This window comes from Herpailurus yagouaroundi, unplaced genomic scaffold (genome assembly GCF_014898765.1).
Source record: "Herpailurus yagouaroundi ecotype Mexico unplaced genomic scaffold, PumYag 141, whole genome shotgun sequence".
NCBI classification, from domain to species: domain Eukaryota; kingdom Metazoa; phylum Chordata; class Mammalia; order Carnivora; family Felidae; genus Herpailurus; species Herpailurus yagouaroundi.
Genome location: NW_024412396.1, coordinates 34,299,797 through 34,312,854, shown reverse-complemented (window position 1 = coordinate 34,312,854; position 13,058 = coordinate 34,299,797). Strand labels below are relative to the sequence as shown.

The 13,058-nt window shown below is 38.9% G+C and overlaps 1 protein-coding gene across 2 annotated transcripts in view; it reads left to right on the top strand.

Moving 5' to 3' along the window:
- ARMH4 (armadillo like helical domain containing 4) overlaps positions 1 to 13,058 on the top strand; it is a 128,548-nt gene that overhangs the window by 17,993 nt on the left and 97,497 nt on the right. The gene's annotated exons all lie outside the window — the stretch shown is intronic.

Genomic DNA, 13,058 nt, shown 5'->3' with positions numbered 1-13,058 from the left:
TGCTCGGAGCACAGCTGTACATCCACAAACAAGAAGACTGGAAATATGATGAGAGGTCATTTAATTAATCAGCGTTTTGGCAGGCAAACAGCTTTTGGTTGGAAGTGCAGAATATCCAGAGATTTGTAATGCTGAGTTTCTAATCTAGAAGACAGGTAAGCTTTTGGGAACTAAATTATCTGTGGGTTTGATGCAGTAAAGACATAGGATGTGGTGTTATTTAATATTTTGTCTGCTGTATAGCAGGGAAGGTGGTTCATCCAGGTTTGCAGCAGACTCTCTCACAGACTTTCAGGGTAACACTGGCAGTTTTCTGGCAGAGAAACATGACATTTTAGGAGTAGTGTGGAGAACTCCATAGTAGAAGGCTGGTTTAAGAAATGGATCAAAGCAAGCTCAGAGGCTGATAGCTCTTGCACTCCACATTGAGATAAAAACCGTATGACTTTGAGATTAATCTCATATTAGCTGTCTGCTCTCCTTGACGCCATCTGGAAAAAGCAGGTTTCCCCAAATTAACCTGCGTTAGAGATGACAGCTTTACCCGGCAGGGCTCATTAAATCAGAGGGAAAAAAAATATATTTGTGAGTAATCCATACTTGTGAAACTGCAATAATTTTCTAAATTTAGTAGATGATGGCAGTTGCGTTGAAATATGTGAGAATTTTCTTGACTTGCCTAAGATGTCCTGGAGTTTTAGTGCTTTTCTTCTACACAATTCAATTCCAGCTTCTTTTTGAGAATATATTTTTTCAGTTTTTGATCTAAATTATGATCCTTGTCAAGGCTTATGGAAGACCCTTTTGGTTTAAAAATCCTCTGTCAGCTACATTGTTGGGCTTAAGATAGGGTTTTGAATAAGCACACCTTTTCTTCTAGAACCCAGGAAGTGCACAATGTATGTTTAATTAGTGTACATTAATAACATCATAATTAGTTTTATGTTGGTGCATCTACTTCTCTGGAAGCTGAAGTGACTACACTTACTTAAACAGATAAACCTACTAGATTTCTGTGTGTGTTGGAGGCCTGCGGTTTCAAGGCATGTTTTTCTGCCTTGTCTTTGAGACCTTTGGGTGAAGGATTTTAATTCTATCATAGGGTTATACCCAGAGGAAGATAATGTATTCTTTAGAAAAACACTTTTTAAAAAATGTTTATTTATTTTTGCGAGACAGAACGTGAGTGGGAGAGGGGCGAAGAGAGAGGGAGACACAGAATCCAAAGCAGGCTCCAGGCTGTGAGCTATCAGCACAGAGCCTGATGTGGGGCTCGAACCCATGAACCGTGAGATCATGACCTGAGCTGAAGTCACACGCTCAACTGACTGAGCTACCCAGGCACCCTGAAGATAATTTATTTTTACTAGAACAGAGGGTTGTGTGCTACATCAAGTTACCTACCTTTGAAGTTTTAATCTCTGTGATGTGTTGACAAATGACATACAATTTTCCAGTTTAAAGATGTGTGTTTATTTAATTATATTATTAAATTTTTATATGCTATTTTAGTATCTTCTTTCCCACTAGGGGACAGAAGCATTTCTCCAGAGAATGGAGTATTTTTCTCATGCCATTATTAGATACCAGACATCCAAGGATCAACAACCTTTGTGGAAATTTCTGAATGTTTATCCTTTAGGGGATAATTAGGGGCTCAGACAAACCTCAAATTGTATCTACTTGGCCCCCTGTCTTTGTCTCCTCCTTTATGGCTCTACAGCATAATCACTGACTGTCTTAGTTTTCTAGGGCTGTCATAACAAAATACCACAAACTGGATGGCTTAAAACAACAAAACTTTATTCTCTTGTAGTTTTGGAGCCTGGAAGTCTGAAATCAAGGTGTAGGCAGGGTCATGTTCCCTCCAGTGCCTCTAGATGGGTAATCAGCCCTTGCTTCTTCTAGTTTCTGATGAGGCATTCCGTGGCTTATGGCAACATAATTGCAACCCCTGCCTCCATGTTCACGTGGCTGTTATGCCTAAGTGTGACTGTGCCCAAATTTCCCTCATCTTACAAGGACACCAGCCATTGGATTAGGACTCACTCCAATAACTTCATCTTATGTTGATTGTATCTGCCAATAACCTATTTTCAAATAAGGTCACATTCACAAGTATGGCGGGTTTTGAATATGTGTGTGTGTGTGTGTGTGTGTGTGTGTGTGTGTGTGTGTATGTGTGTGTGTGTGTATTTATATATTTTATATATATATTTATACACACACACACACACCACATACACACACACACACACACACACATAGTGGGGATGCAATTCAGCACATATCAGGGGTCTGTTTCTGTTCACCAGGGGCTTCTGAAGGCAGACGTGCTCTGTCTCTGCAATATCCACTTGAGAGGTGTGCATTTGAGAGCAGGAGAAGTTGTGATGTGTTCTACATTTCTCAGTCTCTGAAGAGACTGCCTCTATATGTGCATTCCACCTTGTGCCTATTTTAGTAGGTTTTTTACCTTGTCAGCAAAAATAGTTTGATTTTTGGAGGGATAATGGTTTATCTGTCACCTTGCCTGACACACTTTAATTCCTTGTTTATTTTTTTAATTTTTTAATTTTATTTTAGGGAATCAATGTTTTCAGGATGGTAAAAAATGCATTATACTTGTCTCAAGCATAACTCCACTAGGGCTGCATTCATCATTTTTTAAATACAAACATGACAAAAGTGTTCTAATTTTTTATTCAAAATAGCATAATGGCAAGTTAGTTGCATATATATAACTACATAAATTAATTTTTGGATATGATCTCTGTATAGGTTGATATCCTTTTATTGTTGAATATTAATGTCTTTCTCTGCTCCAAAATAGAAACTTAACAATTTCTGATTACTTATGAAAATTTACTTGGAGTTTTTTTAATCTTTAGAATCTTTAGAATATTTTAGAATATTTTAACCGTAATATTTTAACCCAAATATCAAATGGACTAGGTCTTTCAATATTTCTTACCTAGGGAAGTTTTGCTTTCTGTATTTTAGAAATCCAACTGAGGATATCCATTTACTCTGAATAAATCAGACTTACTTTAGTCTTTCTTATATTCCCACAGAAGATGGAAATTTATCTGTGCTGTAAAATTGTAACAATAATTCTGTACGGTGGAAGGTTGTTGCTTTAACAATTCAATATTCAGCAAAAAATCAATTGTGGGTTTATTTGTACCAAGAACTAGGTTTCTAAGTACATGTAGGAGGTAAGAATACAAAAACAAAGATTTCTTAGATCTTGTGATTAGGTTTTGGTAATCCTACCTCACCTCTCCCACCCCCAGACTTCCTCCCTTAATGTTTGGAAGTCCGTTTTTGAGCCTTCCAGCTAGTGGTAAATGGGAAACTACTTGGTGCTCACCATGGTGCTGACCAGACAGACTTGGGAACAGGATGAATTAGTTTAGATTCTCCCACGATGACTCTGGGTTAGCTTATTGCTCTTCTGCAAGAGAAGAAGAAATACCAGTGTCTCTGGGCTGATCTAACTGATCCTATTTAATGTCCTTCTGTAGGCATAATAGACTGAGTGTTGGGGCTGTATGATCCAGTGCTGTTATCCCAGATAGTTCCCATTTCCTCATGTTGCCAAAGGCCCATTTACTATCGGCTTCATGGAACAAACTCACAGTAATTGACTTGGTAGAGAATTACCTTTTTTGTGAAACTTACAATGTATGTTATATGTACATATATAACATATTACCTTTTTTATCATATCAAGAGATTTTTAATTTTTAATATCAACAGGAACGTCCCATTTAACCTTTTTTTTAACATCTTGATTTTTTAAAAGTAAGACCAAATATATCATTTAACTTTAGTTTTTTTCTTTTCTTAGGTTTTTTTCCTTCTTTTTGGAAGACCATTTTGGCTGCCCTTATATTTAGGTTTTTAAAAAAACTGCATTTTTGACATCTTTTGCCAGTCAGGCAGCACATGTAGGACAGAAAGCTTCCACTGTTATGTCATTTGTTGCTTAATCTATTTTGGTGACATCCATTTTCCTGCTTTTGTGAGTGGTGTGTGTGTGTGTGTGTGTGTGTATGTATTTAATTTCATGGATATTTTCTACATTCTTCTGAGAGCATTTCCATTATATATATGCAGCACCTTTTAATTTCCTCTGCTGAAGAGATAGTGGTGTTATCTCTCCTTTCTTATTCAGAGTTGCCAGTTCTGTCTCTGTTCTAGGATTCTCTCTACTGATAACATAGAAATTTCAGATGAAAGTGATGTTGGAAAAGTATGCCTTCACTCAGATGACTGATTGTTCTGGCAGTGTGGAGGACTCATAGTTGCTACCTAAGACAAGATGTTTTATTTTCTTTATTGGTCAGTCAGAAATGAATTGGGAAATACGTTCTTTAAGTGGCATTGTGGGAAAGTCTCAGAGATGCTTTTCTTTACTAGCTCCATTGAGGATGCTTAAAAACTCATGTAGAATTTATAGGAGAAGTGTTTGCTCTTCACTTGCACTTAATTCACAAAATCAATATTTTTGATCTTCCCAGTATGCACTCCTTTTCAGAGAGTGTTTTGCTATTATTTTCTCAATTCTCATGTAACTTTTCAACTCAGAAGGCAGCTAGAATGGATGAATGAGACAGAGTATTTAAAATCTCATCCTGAGGCTGTATTTATGAACCGAAGTGGATGTGATTTGCCTTTGGGTGCTGCTCATTGGAATCTAGAAGGAAAGATCAAGTAGAGGAGTAAATTTGAATTGTCTGTTACTTGTAATACTGCAGTGTGAGGTTAAGGATGGTCACTCTGGGGCGCCTGGGTGGCGCAGTCGGTTAAGCGTCCGACTTCAGCCAGGTCACGATCTCGCGGTCCGTGAGTTCGAGCCCCGCGTCGGGCTCTGGGCTGATGGCTCAGAGCCTGGAGCCTGTTTCTGATTCTGTCTCCCTCTCTCTCTGCCCCTCCCCCGTTCATGCTCTGTCTCTCTCTGTCCCCAAAAAATAAATAAACGTTAAAAAAAAAAATTTTAAAAAAAGGATGGTCACTCTGACTGTTAAGAATGGATACAAGTTTTGGCTTTTGTTCTTGGAAATGCTTTGGATTTCATTTTCATTTCATTTTGTTTTTTTTTTTTTTTCAGTAACAAAGCCACTTAAGTGATATGCAAATGGGGAAGATGAGGAAAAGAGTATTTGATGGAAAATGCCCTTTGTTGGATTTTTATTTTTAGTGGTGAATTGATTTGGTGAATTAAATGCTGAATTCTCCCCCTGCCCCCATGCTTGTTGTGGCAAAAACAATGGGAATTTAATAAAAAACACCAATTTTATAACTATTAACATGAACACAGGAAATGTCTAATACTATTGCCATGTACATTAGGGAAGGATGAGCTTTTTTTTTTTAACTTGTTTTTATATGTACATCGTTTTCACATATATTACATGTCAGATTACAAAACACAGAATTGCTGGTGATTTCAGTTATTGATTGTCTCTTATTTTTTAAAATTTTCTTTTTTTTTTGGACGTTTATTTATTTTTGGGACAGAGAGAGACAGAGCATGAACGGGGGAGGGGCAGAGAGAGAGGGAGACACAGAATCGGAAACAGGCTCCAGGCTCTGAGCCATCAGCCCAGAGCCTGACGCGGGGCTCGAACTCACGGACCGCGAGATCGTGACCTGGCTGAAGTCGGACGCTTAACCGACTGTGCCACCCAGGCGCCCCTTATTGTCTCTTATAGTAAGTCACTTTGTTGTCTTGTCCTGAAGTCATCATACTTTCTCTGGTATTTATTATAGATCTCTGTTCTTAAGTACTAATATGTTGTTTAGGAATATTATAGTAAATTACTTAGCACTCAGAATGGTCATCCCGTGTTTGCTACTACTAATGCTCATATAGCTAGTGGTATTTTAGAAATATTTAAAATCAATATCATGATGTATTACCACAAAGTTTGCTTACAAATTCTGCTGTTAAAGAAAGATAACTGACATTCATTCTCTTTTCTAGTATGCTTTCTTATAAGGAATTCATTTGTTGGTATAATTACAATTAAACAAACATTTTTCTGGAGCTGATTTTTTCCATCCTTTTTTTTTTTTTTTGGACTCTTTGTTGCCCAGCACTGGAAAGTAGAAAGTTAGCACTGCTTGCTAAAGCTCTCAACCTTAGACACACATGAAATTTTACATCATGGCTCAGGATGACAAAAAGATTTAGCCCTATATTCAGAGGTTTTGTTCATTCATTTACATGCACATTTAGCAAGTATTTGTTTGGTGATTCAGATAATAAGAACAAATGGGAGTAGATCTTACATAAATGTTAGTAGAAGAGTTAAGACAGATACCTAAATAACAGAAATAAAAGGCAGAAGGTGGGACAGTATCATACAAAAAATTACAGAAAAAAAGGACTTTGAGAATTAGGAATGAGAGAGAGCCTAGCCCCAGCTTAGAGAAATAAGAAATTGATATTTATGCTTGTGAGTCTTGTGTGTGTATGTGCATGGGATATTTGTGTGTATAGATTTGCATATATGTATATATATAATATATATATATACACACACACACATACACACACTCATTATTCTATTGATTTTTTTAAAAAAATAAGCGATGACAAACCCCAAAATATGGAAAACATTCTAAAGGGTGGTGAATAGAAGACCACATACACCACACAATCGGTTTATAGACATGTAATCAAGCGTATTTTTCTAATTTAGCTTATTGGTTTGATGAATTATTTTTTTCCCTAATGTTTGTTTATTTTAGAGAGAGAGAGAGAGAGAGAGAGAGAGCAAGCAGGGGAGGGGCAGAGAGAGAGGGAGACACAGAATCTGAAGCAGGCTCCAGGCTCTGAGCTGTCAGCACAGAGCCCCATGTGGGGTTCAGACTCACAAACCATGAGGTCTTGACATGAGCTGAGTCGGATGCTTAACCGCCTGAGCCACCCAGGCGTCCTTGAATTATTTCTTAAGAATAGTTTTTTAATAACAGAAGCAACTGCTTTTCAATGTAGAAGAGGCAACCAGGTGCTCAGTCTCAGGCTAACAAATACTTGATTTATTGGAAGCTGTACCATGTCTCTCTTGAGGAGGATTTTCAGAATCCCAAGCAAAAGGATCCGTTCTGAGTGATTCATCTGGGCTCATACTCCAGACTGACAATCCCTCTGAGGACTGGTCTGAACAGGGCTCTGCACGTGTGGTGTTTTCGTGCAGTTGTTGAAGCAAATATGTAGCCTAAAACCACGTAACAGGCTGTGGAGATTTCAAAGGCATTTCAGATGTTTGCAGAAAATTAAGGCACTTTTTTAAAGGCATGATCTTTCAGTATGAGGCTAGACATAGCTATCCTTTTATTGGTGTAAACAAGATAATTTTGTTGCATTGGAGTACAGGCAACACAAACCTTAGCAATGTATAAAATAATGTAAGGATATTATCAACTACACTTTATCAGGCTGTATTCATAACCCTGAAGTTGTTTCGGCACCAGACTACCTCTTATAACTTAAGTGTATACATAACCCCAAAGGAAAAGATTAGAATAAAAATACAATGCATCAATTTGAATGGCCTTACAAGATTTTAAGAATGGTCACACTTGGCAACATTGCATTTGTCTTCAAAGATTTACATTGATTCTGCCTAAATTTACCAGTGCCTTTTCTTCTTCGGTCATACTACCTCTGTGTACATTGTTTGATATCTCTAAACAAAATAATCTATGGAAATTTCTTCTATAAAAAACGTGTAAAGAATCTCCGATTTTTTTAAAAATTTATTTTTGATTAAAAAATTTTTTTGATGTTTATTTTTGAGAGAGAGACACACACAGAATCCGAAGCAGGTTCCAGGCTCTGAGCTGTCAGCACAGAGCCTAAGGCGGGGCTCGAACCCACAATCTGTGAGATCATGACCTGAGCTAAAGTCGGATGCTAAGCCAACTGAGCCACCCAGGTGCCCCAAATCTCCAATGTTTTAATAGAAGAAGGAGATTCTCCAGGTGGGCAGAGGGTCTGATACTGCTTCCTCGATTTTCTCAAGGTATCTGCTTCACATGTTCTCTGAGGGGTCCTATTTCTATTAAAACTCTAGCTGGAGCATAGATGAAAACCCTCTCACGTGTTGCAACTGAAATTAGTAGAATTTTTAAAAAGACTCGGCTCAAACCTAAAGGAACATAAACCAAATAAACCAAGAAAATAAAAGAAACACAAAGTGAATTAGGCTCACAAGGTACAAATTTCTCTCTGATCTTACCTTAGCTAATAAACTCCCAGGACTCCCAGGCCCTGACCCATTCCACACTCTGAGAAGGTTTTTTATATTCTGTACCCAAAATACTAGAATAATTTTCAAGCACCTTGCTGGGCTTTCTGGCTACTCAGCTCTTGGCTTGTTTGCTATACAGAGGGTAGCTTCTTTTTTTGTCTTCCTCACCCCTACCCCCACATGGAAGAGCCAAGGCCAAGATGTAAAGTTTCTCTGGGGCCCACCACCAAGTAGGGAATCCCCAATCCCACATCCATATTATCTGTCCTGCTTTGCAGGTTGAAGGACACACTTTCCATCCCTGGGCAAATGACAGCCAGACAACTGTCATGGTTGACACCATCCCACCCTTATGAGGAAAGTCCATCTCTGTTAAAAGCATGGTATGATTGATATGAAGGAGACATAGAAGCAGTTAAGCCTAAACTCATCCTCCTTAGGGGCCTCTCAGACCGCCCAGCCTACAGCGAAGAGCAGTACAGACTAGTGGATAATGGCTCTGGTTCTGGTCTTACATGGACAGTCTATGTTCAAGTCTTAGCTCCATGATGAATGAGCGTTGTGATATTGACCAAATTGTTTAATTTCTTTAGACTTCAGTTTTCCTATCGGTGTATAGGAGGGCTATTGATGTTCCTATCTCTTGCTGTAAGAATGAAATGAGGTCTTGCATGTAGTAAATACTTACTTGACCTGGAGTAAATGCATAATAAATATGAGTATTTTACATCATTTGTCAATTAAAATTACATATCACTTATCATGCACTACTATGTATTAGTTGTTACAATGAGATATTCACATCCTCTCCATGCAACCGTGGGACAGGGGCCAGGTGGACATTGTAAGTAAGCAAAGAGGAAGGCAGCTAAGACAGCAGGGAGTGTTGAGTGTGGTGTGGTGATCACACTCCCTCTGATCCAGACAGATCTTGTTTGTATTGTTGCCAGAAGTATGTGAGCTCAGTGATGCCAGATCTTTGAAGTTTTTCAGGACAAGCTGAAAATTTTGATTTTGATGTGAAATATTCTGACTTTTTATTTTATTTTCCTTTTTAAAATATTTTTATTTTTTTAACGTTTATTTATTTTTGAGACAGAGAGAGACAGAGCATGAACGGGGGAGGGTCGGAGAGAGAGAGAGAGACACAGAATCTGAAACAGGCTCCAGGCTCCGAGCTGTCAGCACAGAGCCTGACACGGGGCTTGAACTCACGAACCGCAAGATCATGACCTGAGCCAAAGTCAGACGCTCAACCGACTGAGCCACCCAGGCGCCCCGAAATATTCTGATTTTTAAAGCATTAGCAATCAATTCACATGTTTACCTATCCTGTTTCATTTTTATTAGTATGCATACCCAAAAAAGAGTCTCTCTTCCTCATTGATCATCAGTTTGTGCTCTTAGATGAGTTCTTCAGACCTCCTTAAGGGCGGGTGGACAGGGTCTGATCCTTCTGTCCACATTGGCCTGTAGGTACCAGGCGTTGGGTAAATGATTAGTGATGGAGTGTATGGTTTAAGGACCATTATCTTGTTTAATTGACGTGCTTGCTACTTGTCCTGCTTGTTGTTGTTATCATTTGAAATCCAGGGCTTATTCTGGGTCTGAAGTTGAACACTTTTTATGTGAATGAAGAAGTGGTTGCCAGTTATATTCTGCTAGACATTCAGTGGGAATTTGTTTAGATTTCTGGCATCCCGTTGTGGGGTCGAACATTTTTCATTTCCTTTCACTGGAATGCATACCAGCATCTGCACTCAGGCAGGTAAGAGGGGATTCAATAAACTTAAATGATTCTTTAAATCCACTCTGGGAAGCCAGAGCTGGAAGTTCTTAAGTTCTCTGCGGTTCGTGTCGTTAGGAAGCTTAATAATATAAATATTGTGTATATATTCTATTCTATATATCCAGTATTACATGATAAAATATAAAAGCAATTAGTTGGCAGGAATATTTAAGATTTTAGAAATGTAATGGAATCCTATAAATTTTGAGTCATCTTAACATTGGGAGCTGCTGAATTTGGTGGATATTATTTCAGAAGCTGCTGGGGTTCCTCAACCCCTTACGATACCAGAGAGCCATCTGCTGGAGATTTGTTTCATATCCTCAAAACAAGTTTAAGTTTTCCTTTTCTGGCTTTTAAGTTTTCTACCCAACTTAATGCCCCAGTTAAAACATCTGGAAACTAAAAGCAGGGTCATCCAAAGTGCATCAGTCTCTCTTTTACTGTGGAAACCATTGTGTTACAGTGGCTTTTGATTATATTTGCATAGGGGTTGCCAGGAAAACACACGCCAACAAATGTTTCTTCTTTTAGAAATATCTCACTGGGATGTGTCCGAATCACTCCCTTTAAGGGGGAAGCAGGAGAAAGACTAATAGGTACTCAGCATCTGCCCAGCCAAGCCACCCCGTTCCCCCCCAGCCCCATTCTTTCTTTTCTTCCTGGGCTCTAATTTGTTTACCTTAGGATTAATGTTAAACTTTGCGAAGGAAATTAGAGGGCCATTAAAAAGAGAAGTGTGACGCTTACAAGACGATGATTCAGACTGATGACTGCTATTTCAAAGAGGCAGAAGGTGCAGGCGAGATCCTCTTCTTCCTGTCAATCAAAGAGAGACAGTTTAGGTTGGGTAGAGTATTATTGCTGGGGTTCTTCCTACCTCCATTATTGGGGTGATGTATTCACAACCAAGGTTCTCTTTGACTCATTAGTAATACTCTGGGGATGCTAGCTACATCTCTAGCTTCTGGAAATCCAAAAATGTCTAAACTGTGACAAAGATGGAATGAGAGACACTGAGGACCTTTGGTGGCAGCTGCCTATTAAATTACTGGGGACCAGACTTTGTAGCAGAGTGAGATCACTCAGGCTGCGACCATGGGGTGACTTTTCTCCCATATGTCCTATTTGATTTCATTGAGAGTTAACCCATGGTTCTGGTCCTGAACAAAATTAAAACTCTTGGTTGTGATAACCTTAGGCAGAAGTGTTTGCAACAAATCAAACAGGCCTGACTTAGACAAAAATTCTGGGTTTAATAAAGCCGTTTGAGGCTCTGCTCCGATATTTAAGTATGCAAGGCAGTTACAACACTAGCTCTGTAGGCTGTAAGGAAAACAAAGCTTATCAGTCTTGCTTTCTGTTGAGCCAACAGTGTAAGCTTAGGGGATAATGCCTGGCAAGCATTTTGAGTCCCTCGGAAGAAAACCCCCATGTAAGTTCGAAGTATTGTTATGGGTTATAAAATAGCTGTTAAGAGAGTCTGTCAGAGAGTGGCCAGACAGATGAACTTGGCTTAGAGAGGATACTGTCTAGACAGATTTTTATTTTTTCCTCTCTGCTACTTGCAATAGGACATTTCTCTGTTGAAGTTGTGGACACACTACTTAATATCACCAGGAATCTCTTAGCCATGTGGCACTTACCTGACATCTCCGTTTAATGTTTTACAGCTTTCATTTTACAGCTTCAGCTCTCCTCAAGCCCAACAATGAGAAGTTGAACCAGGTCACATCCCTGTTGCACACTGAGCTATCTACTCTCCAAACACCTATGTTTGTTCTTTTTGGCTGACACCTGAGTCAGTGTTTCACGGTGGTTAGGTGTCACAGTTTTTTGACAGTGGACATAATCAGCAAGTGACTTGATCTTAATAAGAATTCTATGGAAAAATCCATTAGCTTCATGGCAAGGCACCTCAGTCAGTGCCTGACGGTGCATCTTGAATTCAGTGGGAGACCCTGAACCGATGCTGGTTCAGCGAGAGTGAATGAGGATTTACGTAATGTGTGTCACGTGCTTGGGAGTGGGAACAGTGAGAAGTGGTGGGAGGATATTGTCTGTCCCTAGAGGTGGTTACTCAGAAACTGTCATTACTGCCCCCTTGGTGGCGGTTCGCGTCACTGCGATTGTTTGGTATTACGAAGTAATCAGTGTCAAGTCAGCCTGGGATTAAGGAAGTGCCAGTTGCCAGGATGCATTTTCCGTTCCAGGTCATACAACGAGAAGAAATTCTCAGGCTGAACTCCGTGAACCTTCCCTACCTGGACTGCAGTGTTTTCTCAGGGATTCTCAGGGCAAACAGAACTTTAAGTCTTTGATCACTGTTACTGGGTATCTGTTAACATACGGTAAACCGAGAACAGTTGCTTCTTTTTAGAGGTTCATGTTTTTCTTTTTCTGTTATTTTAATAGGAATACTTGTGCGTGCATGTTTTACATTGACCTACATACTTATTTAGGATTCAGGTAAACGAAAATAAAATTTTAGGTGTAACAAAATTAAAAAATTCAGAAAGTATTACCCTATAACTTTTGAATACAGCTTGGTAGTGTTATTTGAATGAGTTCTTCCTTTAGATTTCGTTCTTTGGATCAGGGATCCTGTTATTGTTTTTGGCACAGTTTTATTTGCTGAACGTTTATTTCACGTCATTGCCCTTTGCGTTCAGAGGTGTTCACGACATCCTTGTTGGTCTTGGGTGTAACTAGTTGAAGGCCTGGCTGAAATACAGATGACTGTCTCTTTAGTTTTTATGAATGGAAAATGAATGCGTAAACTGTGGTTTGCTTTGCACCTGTTCTTATATGTTCTTATATGTTGCCTTTGTGCTTGCTGCAAGATTATTCAGAGGAATGTGTTCCTGTTTATTAATTGTTACTCTGTGTATCTTTAGATCTAGGCAGTTGTTAAAAACCTGGATCTAACTCATTGTTTATGCATTCATTCATCTGTCTATCCATTCAACAAATACTTCGTGAGCATTGCTGATTGCCAAGCA